We start from the raw sequence: 20,460 nt of genomic DNA on the forward strand, positions 1-20,460 counted from the left end.
CATCAGCTGGTGTACTTTGTTATGCTACCTTATGATCATACAGTTTTGCAAATCCTTTTCGATAAGCGTCAAGGCTCTAGACATGGAGGGTTTCTTTGGTGAAGATACCAGTACATGGAAGAAGGCGTTGGATCAACAAGAAAGGGATGATAAAGAGCTAGCGAAAAAGAGCTTTGCAAAGTCGTTTTCAAATGTGCAGCTGGAAGATAAGCAGCGACAGTTTAGGAAGGACCACTCCAAGCAGAACAATTTGGCCAAGAAACAGACCCATGGATCCGTAAAGAATCCCAAGTTCAGCGAAGGCAAGAATCCCAAGCTCAGCGAAGGCAAGAACTCCGAGCTCAGCGAAGGCAAGAACTCCGAGCTCAGCGAAGGCAAGAACCCCCAGCTCAGCGAAGGCAAGAACCCCCAGCTCAGCGAAGGCAAGAACCCCAAGCTCAGCGAAGGCAAGAACCCCAAGCTCAGCGAAGGCAAGAACCCCAAGCTCAGCGAAGGCAAGAACCCCAAGCTCAGCGAAGGCAAGATCTCCAAGCTCAGCGAAGGCAAGAACTCCAAGCTCAGCGAAGGCAAGATCTCCAAGTTCAGCGAAGGCAAGATCTCCAAGTTCAGCGAAGGCAAGAACCCCAAGCTCAGCGAAGGCAAGATCTCCAAGTTCAGCGAAGGCAAGAACCCCAAGCTCAGTGAAGGCAAGAACTCCAAGCTCAGCGAAGGCAAGACCTCCAAGTTCAGCGAAGGCAAGAACCCCAAGCTCAGCGAAGGCAAGATCTCCAAGCTCAGCGAAGGCAAGATCTCCAAGCTCAGCGAAGGCAAGATCTCCAAGTTCAGCGAAGGCAAGACCTCCAAGCTCAGCGAAGGCAAGACCTCCAAGCTCAGCGAAGGCAAGATCTCCAAGTTCAGCGAAGGCAAGACCCATGGCTCTCCAAAGAATACCTTCCAACACTACGAGAAGGGTACCCGCGGCCAACAGTACAAGTACAATAAGGGTGCCAACGGCCAGCACTACAAGAGCGAGAAGGGTGCCAAGAGCCAATACTTCTACAGGAACAAGAGGGGCTGGGATAACAAGAAATGAAGAGCCTGATCCAGACAAAACTGAGCTCAAATTCTGACAAAACAAAGAGGGGTAGCTCCAGTAGATATATAGAGAGAGATAAACGCACCATTGGTCACTGAACTCTCACGAGATGAGCACATTGGTCACTCTTCTCTCAAAATGTGATGAACCGGTCACAACACTCATTTTGATGAGCAAATTGGTCACTCTACCGTTTCCGGCCATAACGGGTGCTGAGGTGGCATGCTGACTCGACATTGGGCCCACAACTACGGCACCTGCACATATTAGAGGTTGGGATACTTTGCAAGGAAGACCCTGGAAATATTAACTAAGAACTTGTCATGGCTACACCAGTTTCACACTAAATTGGGCCCACCTGTCAGCCTCTTATGGACCATGCATGAGCAACTTAAACGCCAGTTACAAGCGCGACAGGAGCTACGGGAGGTGAGATTGGCGTAGGGGCTATGCGGGAGTGAGGTCGCACCGGCCTGGGGTGGTGCGAGTGTGCGGGTTGGCCACAGGCACACCGATAGTGAGCTCCAGCGGCACTAGGGCGCATGCGGGCTAGAGAGGACAGAAGAGAGAGAAGAGGTGCACCAACGCCGAAGGGCGCATGCGGGCTAGATCATGCGTGAGCGGAAGGAGATGACAGTGAATCTTGGAGGTGAGGCCATGGCTGCCAGAGGCGGCGGCAGAGCAGGGTTGCATGGTGAGGCCTTCTCGAGGATGCGTGACATGGACGGGATGTCGTCATAAGCTACAGACGATTCCCATGGGGGCTACCAAGCTGAGAATAAGAAGCTGGGGTCTCCAGGGATGGATTAATACGCGACAATCTTCCGCCCGAGGGGGAGAAGAAGAGTGCGGCGCAGGTGCTACAGGGACTCGGGGTTCGATTCCTATGGCAGAAATTTATAGGGAATCTCTGCGAAGCCTTGGATAAGACGGCGAGGTTATTGTCTGTGCGTGCGACAAAGGACGTAGGAGACGGTGCACACTGGATGCTGACCACGAGCGCCGTGGACTCCGCGAGCGTGAGTGTAGCTGCCTAGGCGGTGATGTTTTGGTTATTCCGATGAGATGTCATGAGGGAGGACGCGCATGTGCTGGTCCATAGTGTTGGTAAGACAAATACATAGCAGTTGCGGATCGAGGCTACTACGTCCAAGCTCCATCAATTCTATGTCCTTTTTCTCTAGGTGGCTCACTCGGGCGTAATAGGTGGCCACGGAGTGCACGGAGGAGCGCGGTGCAGCGGGCTAGCGGATGAAGGAACCTCCACCCCAATTGAGGGAACACCATGCCACACCAGGAGTGGTCACCGAGAGAAAGACACAATGGGCTCGCCATCACACTTGTCGAGGGCAGTAGCAACGGCGCACATTGCGCGCGACGACGATGGTAGCAATACTGCAGATCGTCTTGTGTGGTGGTAGTGGCGTCGGGGCATGGCATGGCGTGGTGCATCTCAGTGTGAGCGGCCTCGGCAACGGTCATGGCGCGGCGGCGGTCGGCGGACGAGAGCCCATGGCTTGGTAGCTTTGCGTCGAGTACCTGTCTGGACTCTGGAACAAGCAACAGCAGAGCAAAAAATACTACAAGGGTCCAAACTATGCTCCACATCTTCCCAGGGCCCTTCTTGCAAAAAATCCCGCCATCTGATATGCGCATGTGCTGTGTGCATGGGCCCAACGCCAAGTCAGCATGCCACCTCAGCACCCGTTACGGCCGGAAACGGCAGAATGACCAGTTTACTCATAAAAATGAGTGTTGTGACCGGTTCATCACATTTTGAGAGAAGAATGACCAATGTGCTCATCTCGTGAGAGTTCAATGACCAATGGTGTGTTTATCTCATATATAGATAAACTGAACGAAACATAGTCTACCAACTTGGTTTCTTGCCAACACTTGCTTGGCTTCTTCATGTAAAGATTTGCTTTGTGCCCTGTATTGTTTTGGAAGTTAGAGTGATGTTGAAAGTGGTTTTGCTAATGGTTGGTATATACTCTGTTACTGTATATGTTAATGTGCCTGATGAATCCACTTGTGCATTTTAAGTTGTTTATAATCCTGTAATTTGTCAATCCGATGTTTGCCCAGAAGAAATGGCGTCCAAGATAGAATGTGCAAGTGTGGAACTGCTTTGACAAAGCAACGATTGCTGCTACAGAAGTAGATTGAATTTATTCAGATCATATAGGATACGATATGTAGTACTTGGTTCAGTAGTTATACAGATTTTTACAGTGTTAAACGAAGAAGTAGAAGACCAGGAGAGGCCTTGGTGCCAAGTACTGGAAGCATGTCAATATATCTGAACTTGGACGGCGAAGAGGATGTTGTATTCGAATCCAATCTCCATGCTTGGCATGTTGGGATTGATGAAAATGACTGGTTTTTCTTCGATACAAGACAAGTGCTCCAGTTGCTGGCTCGAACCATAACTCCAGCCTCTCACAGTGGCAGCTTGGGTCGCTGCCGTCGCCGTGGAAAGCCTCCACGCTGGCGTGGACAGATGTCGTGATGCGCACGGCCCGGTACGAAAGCTGCGAGACTCAACCTTCATAGTATAGCAGTGACATGGAAGATTAAACATCAAATCATTCACAAATCCATTGTCGTCCAGCCCGGTTAGGATACCTGGCTTTCACCCAGGCGACCCGGGTTCAAATCCCGGCAATGGAGTTCTTTTTTCTTATTTCATTGTCCTCCTTTTTTTTTTTTGAACACCATTGTCCTCCTATTACAATAAATAACGAGATCGGCTCCTCCAGGCTCCGGAGCAGAGCCAGCGCATAATAACCTTACGAATTTCATCGGAGTTTCTAAAACATTTTGGATTTTTGGCTAATTCTCATTCGACTGAATCTCGATTTCACTCACGGTCGAGTTTTGAACCGTCTGATCGTCGTCCCCGGATCTTGGCGCGCACCCGCACCGTGTGGGTTGTTCGTCGCTCCGCTTTCACAGTGGTGTTCGGCGCTGCTCAGTTCGTCCTCGTGCCAGCGCAGGCGGGAGGCGGTGGAGTGAGGCGAGCTATGTCAAGCGGCGGCGGAGGAGATGGTGGGGATCGAGAGGAGTCCTCTCCCTCACCGTGCGCGCCACAAGCTTGCAGTTGTAGTGGCCCGCGGGGAGGAACCGTCTGATCGTCGCCGGCCCGAGGTAGGCACGGCGAGCCCTCTCCCTCCCCATGCTGCTCAATGCTTTCTCCTCTCGCTCGCTCGTCCCGCTTCGATTTTTTGCACCCACCTCTCACTCTCAGCGCGGCCGCCTTTGTCGAAAAACCTCTCTGCGCGCCTGCATCCTCTTCCCCTTGTCGTCGCTTCAATGGATGCGATTTTCCATCAGTTCATCACTGATCCGACGGGGAGCTAAGTATGTCAGGGATCAAAAACCTGAGGCGCGCCTTTTGTGCAGGGACAACGTGAGTCGCTTCTTTTTCTCCTTGGGCAGTGCTGGTGATTTGATTCAGTTCATTGATGAGAGCTAGGTCAGTGTTTTCTCCACGCATTCAGCATATGCTTTATTCCATTTTCTAGCAGCTTACAATATTGTTAAGGATCGACCTCAACTTTGTCATGTCGTGTAAGTAAAAAACAGAAGAAAATTTGCTGGAATTTGGTGTGGCATCCTGACAAAAGTTTGAACTGAAAAATGTCAAGCATAGCAGAGGAGAGGATGGAGCAATGGCCACTCCAACTATTATATGCTCTAGAAGAAGTACATGCTCTAGAAGATGGAGCAATGGCCACTGAGAAATATCAGCCGTCACCTCGTTTTGTTCTCTACCTATTCAGTTCATTGACGAGTGCTAGTTTGCACTTCTATTTTCAGTTTGTAATTCTAGTCCTTCTGTCCAACAGTTGTCATGCCATGAGGAGGCCAGAACTGGGTGTCCTGAGAATTTGGGGGCCCGGGGCGAAGCTAAAACTCGGAGGCCCTTACTATAATCATCATAAGAATAATAATCTATATATATGTAATATTCAAATTACCAATAAACACTTAGATGCATCCAAAGTAATATTTATATCAACTAATTTATCGATAGTGGAAAAATCCATGGCCTCACTCACCAGGCTCACATCATGAACCATTTCGAATGAGAGCAATGCCCACATCTTCCTTAACAAGTGTGCGCCACCAACGGTACTCCTCTACAACACTAAGAAAGCTTTGCTTTTGAGTGGCCGTGGGGGCTAAGAAATTAGGGACACTCGTACCAGGAGAGTAATACCTTTGATGTAATAAGGGGTGTCACTGTAACACGAAACTCTCTTTTTCTAATTAAACTTGAGGAAAGTATTTTGCATCTGGTTCAAGAAGAAATAGTGAAAAAGCGGTAAGCTTTTATGGAATTGTTCAACGCATGTATTACCTTGAAAATTTTATCTAATAATCCCTCTTTGTGATTCTGCTAAGTCAGCCATATGTTGCTTCATTTTCTTTTCTTTTTCTAACGTATATTGTCAGGACCACATGATAACCCATCTGTCCTAATCCTCCTTTTCACATCATAAATCATTTTTTCGTAAACTAGTCACAGACTAACATTTTATCAAGATTAGAGCTACCTTAGGTAGAATCAAACTGCAACAAACTTAATTATAAACAATCAATTTCCTCATAACACACAGTGCTGAAAAATAAAAAATGCATCAAAGATTGAATAGTGAAAGCTATGCATCATATGCAAAAGTAAATTGCTTGATTAGCTATGTACGTACAGGAAATAGAAAATAATTGCATTAAATACCTTCAATCAATCGGATCGGCATCGGTAATTGTTGATCTGGTGCTCGGCGGGATGCGATGTGGCTGGCGTCTGGCGGAAGCCGCTCGGCGATGCACGTATGCGTTCAGCGCCTACTGATAGCAGAGTGTTGAATATATGGTTTTGTGCATGTATATTGTATAGCCTGGCTCACCTCCTAATCATTGTATAGTTGAGATTGTGGCTGACCTTATACTCCATATATACGTGCGCTTTGCACCGATCAATACATCGTGAAGCATTGCCAAACTCTCGTTTCCAACATGGTATCATACCTAAGATCCTAACCCTAACCCTGTGCCCACGCCCAACACCACCGCCGCCGCCACCCCCCGCCGCCGCGACCGCCGCCCCATGTGCGCCGCCGCCTCGCTCCCTCCCAACCCGCCGCGCCGCCCTTCGGCCACGCCGCCTCCCATCCGCCGCGCCGCTTCTCGCGTGACGCCGCCGCCCTCGTCTCCCCATGTCCTCCCCTGGCTCCTCCGGCACCACCCGCAGCCGCCGCACCAATCCGTTCGAAGGCCCCGATCCCGTCGTCATCCGTGACCTCAACATCCTCGCTCGGGTTCCCGCCGTCCTCGACCACCTCACCTCCACCTACTATCCATGGAAGACGTACTTCTCCCTTGTGTTCCGGGAGTACAACATCAGGGATCACATCGATGGCTCCGTGGATTCCCGCTTCATGGAGGACGATGAGGAGTGGATGTCCATCGACGCCACCCTCATTCGTTGGTTCTACACCACCATCTCGAAGGACCTCTTCCACACGGTGGTCTCCGCCGACGATGATGCTCACGCCGTTTGGACCAAGCTCAACGGCCTCTTCACCGACAACGCGCTCCAACGCAAGGTTTTCTTGCACGGCGAGTTTTTTGGGTGCCAGCAGCTTGACTCGTCTGTCGATGATTACTGCATGCGCCTCAAGAAGCTTGTTGACGAGCTCCGTGACCTTGGTGAGAAGGTCTCCGACGACCTCCTCCTCAGCACCCTCATCGCCGGCCTGAGCGACGATTTCGGGAACGCCGCCTCCAACATCCCCCTCATCACCAACCCGACGTTCCCCACGATCGTCGCCTACCTGAAGTTGGAGGAGAGGCGGATGCGGATGTCACGCACCTGGGCCACCCACACCGCCCTCACCGCTGGTACTTGCGGCGGTGCGCCGCCCACCGCCCCGTCGAGGCCCACCACGGGCCCCTTCCAGGCGCCGCCGCCGCTCGGGTTCCCCTACCTGCAGCCACAGCCGGCTCGTCCGCCGCCTCCTGCCGAGCAGCAGCAGCGGCGCCGCGGGGGCCGCCATGGCCGCGGCGGCCGCAAACGGCAGCACCCGGCGAGGCGCCGCGCCAGCAGCAGCCGCAGCTCCCCCCAACGCCCTGGCAGGCCGGCCAGAACCCCTGGACCGGGGTTGTGCACGCGTATTCCATGCCTATACCGCGTGCCCCCGCTCCGGGCCTCTTCGGCGCCCGCCCGGCCGCTCATCAGGCGCTTCACGCGGCCCCTCAGGCGTACCAGCCCGTGCCGCTCTACGGCCCCTCTGCGGTCTATGGGCTACCTCCGGCCGGTGGGCTTGTGGCGCCCTCGCCTCAGCCGGCGCCGTCCGCCCGGCTCTCCCACCGGCGCCTTGGGACCCCGCGCTCCTAGCGGCCCTCCACACCGCCCCACGCCACAGCAGTACACTGGCGGTGGCGACTGGTATATGGACACTGGAGCCACGGCTCACATGGCCGCCAACCCCGGTAACCTTCTTGCCGCTCACCCCGTTCACACCGCTGCTCGCATTACAGTGGGTGACGGTTCTTCCATGCCTATTACTCACGGCCATGCTGCTTTTCCTTCTAACTCTATGCCATTATATCTTTCTAATGTGCTTGTCTCTCCTGACATCATTAAAAATCTTGCTTCCGTTCGTTCTCTTACACGTGAAAATCCTGTTACCGTTGAATTTGACTTGTTTGGCTTTTCTGTTAAGGATGCCCTTACCCGGATGGTCCTCCACCGATGTGACAGCCCCGACGAGCTCTACCCGGTCCACTCATCTACCTCTTCCGCCGGAGTGGACCTTTGGCACGCTCGTCTCGGTCATCCCAACATCGCCACCCTTCGTCATATTCTTCGGAGTTTTTCATTCACGTGTAATAAGATCGACGATCACACTTGTCATGCTTGTCCTCTCGGCAAACATGTTCGTCTTCCTTTTAGCACTTCCTCGCATGTCGCATCATACCCGTTTGAGTTAATTCATAGTGATGTTTGGACCTCTCCTGTTGCAAGTAACACGAGCTATCTTTATTACCTTGTCATACTTGATGATTTTTCGCACTATGTGTGGACCTTCCCGTTGCGGCAAAAGTCGGACTCTGTTGTCACTCTCACCGCTTTTTACTCCTATGTCTCCACGCAGTTTGGACGTCCCATTCATGCGTTGCAAATAGACAACGGGAAGGAGTTTGATAACCTTGCGATCCGCAACCTTCTCGCCACACACGACACGATCTTTCGTCTCACTTGCCCGTACACTTCGCAACAAAACGGCCGCGTTGAGCGTGTGCTTCGCACTCTTAATGATTGCGTTCGCACCCTCCTCTTTCACGCCAACGTGCCACCACGTTTTTGGCCCGACGCGCTCGCCACCGCATCACTACTCATTAACATTCGTCCTTGTCGCACTCGCGGGAATTTTGCACCTCATCATCTCTTGTTTGGCACGCCACCTCCCTATGCTGAGCTCCGCATTTTCGGTTGCCTGTGCTACCCCAGCATCGCTTCCACTGCTCCTCATAAGCTCGCACCTCGGTCTGTGGCCTGCATCTTTCTCGGCTATCCCCCCAACACCAAAGGCTACCGCTGCTATGATCCTATCTCACATCGGGTGATCACTTCATGACACGTTTACTTTGATGAGATGGTTTTTCCGTTTCAGCAGGTACCTTCGGATGTTGCGGCTTTGCCCGCTCCCGGTGACGGCCGCTCCCGTGCCTCTCTTGGGCCGCCTCCCAGCTTTGAGGGTCCCCCTTGCGCCACGGGTCGAGTTTCGCCCCGGTTGGCTGCCCTAGGGGCCGCACCTCCCTCGGCGCCCGCAATGCCCCTGGCGTCCCCGGCCTCGCCCGCGGCCGCTTCACCCGCGGCAATCTCGCCCACCGCCTCGCCGGCGGCCTCGCCTGCGGCATCGCCCGGGGCGGTCTCGGAGGAGGCGGGCTCTTCTTCGTCGTCGCCCGTCTCCACTACGGACCCGCTGCCCCGCCCGATGACTCGCTCTCGGGCTGGCACCCTCCGACCGAGCACGCGGTACCCTAGCGATGAGTACCTTCTCGCTGCTTGCGTCTCTGAGTCGTCTCCTCTCCCATCGTCAGCTCGAGCCGCCCTTCGGGATCCTCATTGGCACGCTGCGATGCAGGAAGAGTTCGACGCGCTCCAGCGGAACCGTACCTGGCAGCTCGTCCCTAGGCCGCCCCGTGCCAACATCATCACGGGCAAGTGGGTCTTTCGGCACAAGACTCGTCCGTATGGCACTCTCGAGCGCTATAAAGCTCGCTGGGTGGTTCGGGGTTTTCGGCAACGCGCGGGCGTGGACTTCACCGACACATTTGCCCTGGTTGTTAAACCGGGCACGATCCGCGCCGTGCTCCAGCTAGCCGTGTCCCGAGCTTGGCCTGTGCATCAGTTGGACGTGTCCAACGCCTTCTTGCACGACCACCTGGCTGAGCAGGTGTTCTGTGAGCAGCCCACCGGCTTCGTCGACGCCACGCATCTAGATCATGTGTGCTTGCTCTCCCGTTCTCTTTACGGGTTGAAGCAAGCACCTCGGGCCTGGTACCAGCGCATCGCCGCCTTCCTGCAGATGCTCGGATTTACATCGACTCGCTCCGATGCGTCACTATTCCTGTATCATCACGGAGTTGACACGGCCTACTTGCTGTTGTACGTCGATGACATCATTCTGACGACATCCACTGTCGCGCTTCTTCAGCGGCTCACTGCTCGTCTTCGCGATGAGTTTGCCCTGAAGGACTTGGGTCCTCTGCATTACTTCCTTGGCATTGAGGTGGTTCGGCGGCCAGATGGGTTCTTCCTGCATCAGCAGCGCTACGCCCATGAGCTTCTCGACCGAGCTGGCATGCTTAACTGCAAGCCCGCTCCCACGCCCGTCGACACCAAGGCCAAGGTTTCCGCTTTGGAGGGTTCGCCTGCATCTGATGCAGCATTCTACTGCTCCATTGTGGGCGCCTTGTAGTACCTGACGCTGACGCGCCCCGACTTGCAGTATGCTGTTCAGCAGATCTGTCTTCACATGCATGCTCCGCGCGACTCTCACTGGACTCTGGTGAAGCGTATCCTCCGATACATACGCGGCACCCAGTCCTTGGGACTTACACTGACGGCCTCCGCCTCCACCGACCTCGTCGCCTACTCTGATGCGGACTGGGCCGGCTGCCCGGACACACGGCGCTCCACCTCGGGTACTGTCTCTACATTGGGCCATCCCTGATCTCTTGGTCCTCCAAGCGACAGCCCACCGTCTCCCGCTCGAGTGCCGAGGCCGAGTATCAAGCAGTGGCTAACGCCGTTGCTGAATGCTCTTGGCTCCGTCAGCTGCTCCAGGAGTTGCTTTGTGATGTTCACAAGGCCACGCTCGTCTACTGCGACAACGTCTTCGCCGTCTACCTCTCCGCCAACCCGGTCCACCATCGTCGAACGAAGCATATTGAGCTCGATATACACTTCGTTCGTGAGCAGGTGGCTCTTGGGCGCATCCGGGTCCTCCACGTCCCGACGGCGCAGCAGTTCGCCGACGTCATGACAAAAGGACTGCCTACTTCTGTCTTCGAGGAGTTCAGGTCCAGTCTTTGCGTCTCCGGCGACGCTTCGACTGCGGGGGTGTTGAATATATGGTTTTGTGCATATATATTGTATAGCCTGGCCCACCTCCCAGTCATTGTATAGCTGAGGTTGTGGCCCACCTTGTACTCCATATATACGTGCGCTTTGCATCGATCAATACATCGTGAAGCATTGCCAAATTCTCGTTTCCAACACAGAGAATGGAGTTCCTCAGCATACGCGTACTGTGGCAGAACGGCTGTCAGCCCTAGCACCTGGCGGCGGCGCCTATTCGGTACAGCCTCCAGCGCCTGCGCCTCGCGATGGGGAGGGATCTAGCGCTAGTAAATAGCCAAAACGCGAACTCACAATGTGAAAGGAAATTGCGGATTAAAAGGGTTGTGGATTCGTGTCTCTTGGGCCGGTGCTACCTGCCTGCGATCGTGCTTGCCTTGCATAGCGATACGTACATGGGCTACTCATGTCTCAGAAAAACGTACATGTTAGTACCTGACGGGGGCCCCTGTATTTTGGGGGCCCGGGGCCGCCGCCCCCCCTGCCCCTCCTCAGGGCCGGCCCTGCATGACGCATCAACCGGAGGCGCATGGTGCCGCGCTCCGCCACGCTCGGCACCGACGCCAGCGCCGTGCTGCCGGGCAAAGATGGAGGACGCACACTTTCGTGCACGCTCCGCCACGTGTGTGTGCGTGCCTGTAGTATCCTGGAGTGCGCGCGCGTGTGTGTGCACCCAGTGGGCGTGCGTAGGATTAATTGCAGGCAGTTGAGGGATCGCGAGGCGGGCGTGATCGCCGCGAGCCGTGCGCGTTCGTGCGCGTGGTGGCCGCGATCGGGGCGCCGGCTGGGTAGGGAGCGCGTGGGCCGTGCCCAGCGCAGGCCCGGCTATATAATGCCTCGAGCTGAACACTGTAACTGTCATGGTGGGTCGAGTTCGTGCTCGAGACAAACAAGGATCGCCGTTGCTGCGGCGGGGCGTAGCGTACGTGCGCCAGAAAGTCCACCGTGTCCACTGCTCCTTCTCCTTCCTCCTTCTTCTTCGTTGTGCGTCTGAGAGAGAGAGTGAGAGAGCTCCGGCGAGCGAGGGAGAAGGCCGCGGCAACAACAATTCCCAAGAGCACGGCGTGCCAGGGCCGGCTGCGGACGGACTCAAGCCCCCAGAGCGGCAGGCAGTCGACGGCCAAGAACCTCCTGGAGGCGCCGGAGACGACGACGAACGCTGGGGTGGGCGTGGAGCTCGTGGTCCACATCCTTCGGAGCCAACGCGTATGCGCGCGCGTGTCCAAGGCCGACGCGTTGGCGTCCAAGCACGGCCGCCGCGAGTTCGGGCGCCTCCTGGCCGGCCGCGAGGCGCAGGAGCGGTACGAGGCGGACGTGAGGAGGCCACCGATGTGATGCTGCCTGGCTGAGGTTGGCAACGACCCGGGCGCCGAGCGCCACTGAAGGCGAGCAGCGCCGCCTCGTCCTTCCCCTCGCAGCGGAAATAGCAGCAGCTGGAGAACCGAAGGCCATCGCCGCCCTCCTCCACCTTCCCGTTCTTCTCAGCGGAGCAGTCGCGGCCACCGTGCGTGTCATCCTCCAATTCCTTCCCAAGACGGCAAGACGCCGGTCATCGCTACCTTGTTCGCCGTTGTATGGTTAGCTGCTGCTGTCCTTTCGCCGCGCTTGGTTGCTCCGGCGGCCCGCATTGCTCGTGCGCGCCTTGGCTCGGCGCTGGCGGCCGGGAGAGCATGCCGCGACATAGGGGAGAGGAGAGAGAGATGTCGTGACAACATATAGATTACACACTGACATGTGGGTCCGGGACCGAGATATAGCAGTATAAGTCAAATACCAAATTCCGGTCAACATGCCATTGTGGACAAAACCAACTTCTAGTTTTCCAGGGGTGATTTGTTTTGGATAGTTTTTTCTTTTTTTTATAAACTGGTTTTGGATTGTTTTTTGTTTTTTTGTTTTTGAAAGGTGGTTTTGGATAGTTAACGGCGTTATTCCGGTTTTCTGACTTGAGGGGGGTGACTTGGGTACTTCATGGGGTATCTATACTTTTTTTTTATTTCGTGTAGGCATGGCCTATAATTCACAATATAATTTAAACCCCATTGAAAAAGTCAACATTTTCGCTTCTGAATCTCTAATACACGAACGAGGGATAAGTGGAAGTCAGCGCCACATTCCGTTTTAGTGTCGGCGCATTCAGTTGATCAGGTTCAGGTACTTGTTCCTTTGTGATTCAGTCTTCCCGTTTCTTGTTCCTTTGTTCAGTCCCTGTAGCTGCATCATTTTTCAGCCACTTCGTTATTCACTGTGGTTTCCCTTCGTTCCTCTGTTCAGTCAATGTGGTTGCATCATTTTCCAGTCTCTTAGCCATTGTGGTTTCTTCAGTCTTGGGCCTCTCTTTCCTTCACTTTTTCAGTTTTCCTGCTTCTTCTGTTTGTTCGATCTTCTCTGGTCCTCAGCCGCTTAGTTGAATTGAATCACACTTTTACCCCTCTTTTTTTAGCTTCTCAGTGTACCTAATTCGCTTACTTTCTTTCCTCAGTGTCTCATTTTCATTTTTTTACTCTTTAATCCTTTGTCATTTGCCATTGATCATTCTTTGTCCAGTCGTTGTTTCTTATTTCTTCAAGCTTCATTTCTCTTTTTCTTTGTCCTCGATCTCTCCTTGGTTGGTTGGTCTTCACTCTTCATATAAGCAGATAGTAAACATGTGTTTTTAGGTGGATGTCCCATTATTTCTCTCTCTTTTCTTCATTCTTCACTATATTTCTTAGTTCTCAAACCTTCGCTTTGGTTATTCTTCTCTATCCATTTAGTTCTGTCACAGTTTTTTGGACTTGACACGCAGAAAATCCCAAAGGAAGTACCCCGAAACTTTGACATCCTGGAGAGCAGAACACGACACAAGGGCCGAGTACGGCACTGCACGCGACGGTTGCATCTACTTCAAGCAACCAAACCACATGCTCTGTTGCAAACAGGCGTCGAGTGTCAGTAGTTTTTCAGTGTCCTCTAAAGAATGTAGAGTGTTCAATCTACAGTATCTGGTATCGTGGTGCAGACTTGTTTGCGGACTGTTGTGGGCGTGCTACCGGACGGAATCTAATCCTGTGTGTGCGCGATTACGTAGTACAGTACATCAGTTTCTCGTGCCACGCACCTACCTCCTTTTTTCTCTTCCTTTATTGCCTGTCTTTCTGTGTGTTTTAAGATTACTAGCAAACATGCCCGTTCGTTGCAACGGGAGAAAGAAAAAATCACCCCTCATACACCCACTCGTCGACATCAACAAATCCCTTGAAATCTTCACACAACAAATAACATGATAAGTGATGTTGCGCAAAAATATAATGTTTGAATGATTTTTGAAGTGTACTCAAGGTGTTTCCAAAAATCTCTATGGGCACAGTTTCAAAAAGTATGGAGATCAACATTAAGCGAGTTGTTTACATAAAGCTTGCATCAACAGCTTAGTGTACATCATCATATATTGTTTGATTATTGTGCACGGTGGAAAATAGGATGGCAATGTACCTATGATAACCTTTAGCATATGATAGCTGGTAGAGTCAACATTTCATCGTATATTGGTTGATTATTGTGCACAGTGGAAAATAGGATGACTATGTACCTACCGTAACCTTTACCATATGGTACCTGGTAGGAATCAACATTACTATAGTACCAATAATATCTTTTGTGGGAGCATCAAACTATCATACCTACTCAAGTTAAATGGGATAGTAAACCTATATAATAGGAATTTTCGAAAGGGGCGGGGCTAGGGTTGAAACCTGGGTAGTGGAGTAAGGCCCTGGCCAGTGGGCTGGATGTGTGATTTTGATCCATTAGGGATTGCAGTATATATAAACCAAAGTCAATGGCCCGTAAAGCGAATCATTTTTTTCACTTATGGATGGCTTAGTGGGTAATTTTAAGACGGACGGGCAGAAGCATTAATCCCTTTATTAGTGGTTATAGATCGATGTTGATTACATTATGTTTTCCCCCACACAGACTTGTGCATCCTTGAGAAATAAAAGGAAAAGGAGATATACACATAGAACTGCTCATAAAAGATATGTTCATTGTCATTGTAAAAAAATGGTTAATTTAAATATATGAATTACCTTCCCAGTTAATTTGCCAAGTGTGAGGAACAATTATATTCATTAGTTGATATATTATTGAGAGCCTAAATCCGTACATCTATGTACATGGATAAAAAGTTAAGGTTTAATTAGTAAGTCACCAAAGGCCTGTTAGTGATTACGAAATTTCTTCTAACCTTGCTTGCATGGCAGACCTACATAGTTTAATGTACAACTCAATTTTCTTTGATACAGAAGGAAGCGTGATAAACGGATTTGCAACATCCAACACCAAAAAAAAAAAATCTTTGAAGAGATCACAAAGAAGATTACCCAAGTTATATCAAGTCAATTGAATAACATGCTGGAATTTTATCTATTTATGGGCCTAGCCCAATAACAATTTCAGAAATTCCTAATAAATCCTAGAGGCCCACTTAGCCCATTCGTGCAAGGCAAGGGACACTACTAAAGTTTAGTCCCACATTGCTAGTTTAGAGGGAGTTGGACCTCTTTATAAGGGAGGTTCTTTCCCCACTTGTATGAGCATGAGAACAAGAGGGACATCCACGCGCGCTACTCCTCCGCCGCCCGCCTCGCCGCGCCGCGGGTTGCGGGAATGAGCCGATGTCTAAATTTTTGCCACGCACTACGGGTATACGAAAGGTCACACGGAAGCTGAAAAGATTTTTGCGAAAGTGGAGTTCGAATGCGAACGGTGCAGCCCTTCGGCTGCTGGCTGTTCGCTTCATCTCCGTCTCTTCGTTTCGCCTCCCGTCGCTGCCCTCTCGCCTCCTTCTCTTGCGCCTATAAAAGGGAGGTCGCTCCTCCCAGAGAGACGCACCAGAACTTCTTCTTCCTCTCGCCACCGGTTCCTTCCTCTAAGCTGCTGCAGTCTTCCTCATCCCGGCTTGCGGCGTGCACCGCGAGTCGGGACAGTAGGCCTCCGAAACCGCACCACTTTGAGTCCTGTACGGGAGAAGGGTGATAAGGTTTTTGGGGAGCGCTCCGCGCGACTACTGACTTCTTCATCACGGACTCTGACGACTACTTCCCCGACGACGACTTCTTCCCTGACGTCGACAACCTCATCGACGACATGGCCTGAGAGGATGTCGACCCCAAGTCCAGTGCTTCTGCTGCTGATGTACCGTACGTGTTCTTGTTCTTTCTGTTAGGAGTCCTGTTACAGTTCTTGGCTCTAGTTTCTGCCCTACATATGTTAGGTTCTATGTCGTATAAGCAACTTCATCTAGTGTCTGTTCAAGATGTGTCTAGCTCAAGTTCATATATGCAGACGCTGTTTACCTTCTCTCTGTCAGATTGCATGACTTGCTTTATATTTGCTATATTAGTCATGCTTTATCTAGTATTTCCGTTAGCAAAATTATTTGGTAAATTGCTCATATTTCCAACAATCCAAAAACCTTATTATAGGCAATTTACACCAAGTGGTTTTGCTGCTTCCATGAGACCTCCTATGTTTGAGGGTATCCACTATAAGAGGTGGCGCGTGAGAGCAGTCTTATGGTTTCAAACCATGAGTTGCTATGACGCCACTCTTGGCAAACCTGAAGGAGAGCTTGATGCTCAACAGGCACAAGCTTTTCAGAAAATGGATACTCTGTTTAAGGTTGCTCTCTTGAGTGTTCTTGGTGAGAACATAGTTGATGCTTATGCGTCAATTGATAATGGAAAAGATATGTGGGATGCACTCGAGGCCAAGTTTGGGGTCTCGGATGCTGGCACTGAGCTGTACATCATGGAGCAATTCTATGATTACAGGATGACTGAAGAGCGCTCCGTGGTTGAGCAAGCTCATGAGATACAGTCATTTGCTAGAGAACTTGAGCACTTCAGTTGTATGCTACCGGACAAGTTTGTTGCCGGAGGTATCATCACTAAGCTTCCTCCTTCATGGAGGAACTTTGCTACCTTACTGAAGCATAAGAGACAGGAGTTTTCCGTCCCGGATCTCATTGGCACTCTTGATGTGGAAGAAAAGGCGAGAGCAAAGGACACACGTGCTCGAGGTATTGAGGGAGGATCTAGTGCCAATCTGGTACAGAAGAAGAACTTCCAGCCCCACAAGTTCAAGAACAAGGGCAAGTTTGATGGTAAAGCAAAGTTTGATGGGAAGAACAAGGCTGTGCAACACACGAACTTCAAGAAGAAGAATGACAAGAAGAAAGGTGCTTGTCATGTGTGTGGGGATCCTGATCATTGGGCTCCTAGTTGCCCTAATCGCTATGACAAGCGTCATCCTGGGAAAGGCGGCAAGACCGCTAATGTTGTCATTGGAGACACTGACATGAAGGATGCTGGGTATGGTATATTTCCCACTATTCTTTCAGTATGTCATTCTCCTGATTGGTTGATTGACACGGGTGCTAATGTGCATGTATGCGGTGATATTTCCATGTTTTCGTCTTATCAGACCGCAGGGACTTCAACCGTGCTGATGGGCAACGGTTCAAGTGCTTCTGTTCGTGGTGTTGGCACGGTCGATCTGAAGTTTACTTCGGGGAAGATCGTGCGGCTGAAGAACGTGCATTATGTCCCCTCCGTCAATAAAAATCTTGTTAGCGGATCTCTTCTGTGTAGAGATGGCTACAAGCTTGTCTTTGAGTCGAATAAATTTGTAATATCCAAGTATGGAACCTTTGTTGGTAAAGGCTATGAGTCAGGAGGCCTGTTTCGTTTATCCTTATCAGACGTTTGCAATAAAGTTGTTAATCATATTTGCAACAATAGTGAATCAAATGTGTGGCATTCACGTCTTTGTCATGTTAACTTTGGTTGCATGTCGCGACTAGCGAAGTTGAACTTAATCCCTAGTTTCACCACTGTCAAGGGATCTAAGTGTCAAGTGTGTGTGCAAGCTAAGCAACCTCGTAAGTCTCACACGACTGCGGAAACGAGAAATCTTGCACCACTAGAGCTCATACATTCAGATCTATGTGAAATGAATGGTGTTTTGACAAAAGGTGGAAAGAAATATTTCATGACGTTAATTGACGACTCCACTAGATACTGCCGTGTGTATCTTCTGAAATCTAAGGATGAGGCTTTGAACTTTTTCAAGATCTATAAAGCTGAAGTGGAAAACCAACTTGATCGAAAAATCAAGAGGCTTAGGTCCGACCGTGGTGGAGAGTATTTTTCCAATGAATTTGATGCTTTTTGTGCGGAACATGGTATAATCCATGAGAGGACGCCTCCCTATTCACCTCAGTCAAATGGGGTGGCCGAAAGAAAGAACCGTACTCTAACTGATTTGGTTAACGCCATGTTAGACACATCGGGTCTCTCCAAGGCATGGTGGGGGGAGGCGATATTGACGGCATGTCATGTCCTAAACCGAGTCCCCACAAAGAACAAAGAGATAACTCCATTCGAGGAATGGGAGAAGAAAAGGTTAAAACTCTCTTATCTACGAACATGGGGTTGTTTGGCGAAAGTCAATGTTCCAATTCCAAAGAAGCGGAAGCTTGGACCAAAGACTGTGGATTGTGTTTTCCTGGGATATGCTTTTCATAGCATTGGCTATAGATTCTTGGTTGTAAAATCTGAGGTACCTGACATGCATGTCGGTACGATCATGGAGTCGAATGATGCGACTTTCTTTGAAGATATCTTTCCCATGAAGGATATGGCTACCTCATCTAATCAGGAGATGCCTAGTTCATCGAATCAGGAACCAGTTACAATTACCGAACCTGCCATTTCGATGGAACACTTTGAAAGTCCTGTGGAGGAGAACAATGAAGTTCCTACTAGGAGCAAGAGACAGAGGACTGCAAAGTCCTTTGGTGATGATTTTCTTGTGTATCTCATAGATGACACTCCCAGTTCTATTTCAGAGGCCTATGCATCTGAAGATGCTGACTACTGGAAGGAAGCGGTTCGTAGCGAGATGGATTCCATCTTGGCGAATGAAACTTGGGAGATAACTGATCGTCCTTATGGGTGCAAACCTATAGGATGCAAATGGGTATTCAAGAAGAAGCTTAGGCCTGATGGTACTATTGAAAAGTACAAGGCTCGGCTCGTGGCTAAGGGTTATACCCAAAAGGAAGGTGAAGACTTCTTTGATACTTACTCACCTGTGGCTCGACTGACCACTATTCGAGTTCTACTTTCACTAGCTGCCTCACATGGTCTTCTCGTTCATCAAATGGATGTTAAGACTGCTTTCCTAAATGGAGAGTTGGACGAGGAAATTTATATGGAACAACCAGATGGGTTTGTACTAGATGGTCAGGAAGGAAAAGTGTGCAAGTTGCTGAAGTCTTTGTATGGACTCAAGCAAGCACCCAAACAGTGGCATGAGAAGTTTGAAAGAACTTTAACAGCTGCAGGCTTTGTTGTAAACGAAGCTGACAAATGTGTGTACTATCGCCATGGTGGGGGCGAGGGAGTTATCCTTTGCTTGTATGTTGATGACATACTGATTTTCGGAACAAATCTGAATGTTATTAAGGAGGTCAAGGATTTCCTATCTCGTTGTTTTGAGATGAAGGATTTAGGAGTGGCTGATGTCATTCTGAACATCAAGTTGTTGAGAGACGATGATGGTGGGATTACATTGCTTCAATCTCACTATGTGGAAAAGATCTTGAGTCGCTTTGGCTATAGTGACTGCAAGCCCTCTCCAACACCATATGATGCGAGTGTGTTACTTCGAAAGAATCGAAGAATTGCTAGAGATCAATTGAAATATTCTCAGATTATTGGCTCGCTTATGTACTTAGCCAGTGCTACAAGACCTGACATCTCTTTTGCTGTTAGCAAACTGAGTCGGTTTGTCTCAAAACCAGGAGATGTGCATTGGAAAGCTCTAGAGAGAGTTTTGCGTTATTTGAAAGGCACTGCGAATTATGGAATTCACTACACTGGGCACCCAAAGGTGCTTGAAGGGTATAGTGACTCAAACTGGATCTCAGATGCTGATGAGATAAAGGCCACGAGCGGATATGTATTCACTCATGGAGGTGGCGCTGTTTCTTGGAAGTCTTGCAAGCAGACCATCTTAACGAGGTCAACAATGGAAGCAGAACTCACAGCACTAGATACAGCTACGGTCGAAGCAGATTGGCTTCGCCGGCTCTTGAATGACTTGCCGGTTGTTGAGAAACCTGTACCGGGTATCCTTATGAACTGCGACAATCAAACTGTGATCACGAAAGTGAGCAGCTCAAAGGATAACATGAAGTCATCAAGACACGTTCAGAGAAGGTTAAAGTCTGTCAGGAAAATGAGAAACTCCGGAGTTATTGCATTGGATTATATCCAAACGTCTAAAAATCTGGCAGATCCTTTTACTAAGGGTCTATCACGTAATGTGATAGATAATGCATCGAGGGAGATGGGTATGAGACCCACAATATGAGTTGTTCACAGTGGTAACCTATTCTTTGTGATCGGAGATCCCGTGAATTAGATGTGGAAGACAAGCTGTTGGTCAACTGAGAGGAGAGTATCCTTACTATTAACAATACCACTCCATGAAGATGCAATACTCTCCTAAATCTGCATGGCAGGTTGATGTATATCTTAATGTGTTCTAAGTGGCTCATTTAAGCAGAGATGTTGTCCTGCAGAACATCTTTTGAAGAACACACCTATATGAGTCTGATTGTTAAACGTCGCAATCTATGAGAGTAGGGTTCTCTCTAGTAAACTCATGAAAGGTC

The 20,460-nt window shown here is 50.4% G+C and overlaps 1 non-coding gene across 1 annotated transcript; it reads left to right on the forward strand.

Moving 5' to 3' along the window:
- The first annotated feature begins 3,674 nt into the window (after window positions 1-3,674).
- TRNAE-UUC (transfer RNA glutamic acid (anticodon UUC)) lies at window positions 3,675-3,748 on the forward strand. Its single transcript has one exon. It is a non-coding gene; the product is annotated as a tRNA-Glu (tRNA).
- Window positions 3,749-20,460: the final 16,712 nt, after the last annotated feature.

Source organism: Triticum aestivum, chromosome 2D (assembly GCF_018294505.1).
Source record: "Triticum aestivum cultivar Chinese Spring chromosome 2D, IWGSC CS RefSeq v2.1, whole genome shotgun sequence".
Taxonomy (NCBI): Eukaryota; Viridiplantae; Streptophyta; class Magnoliopsida; order Poales; family Poaceae; genus Triticum; species Triticum aestivum.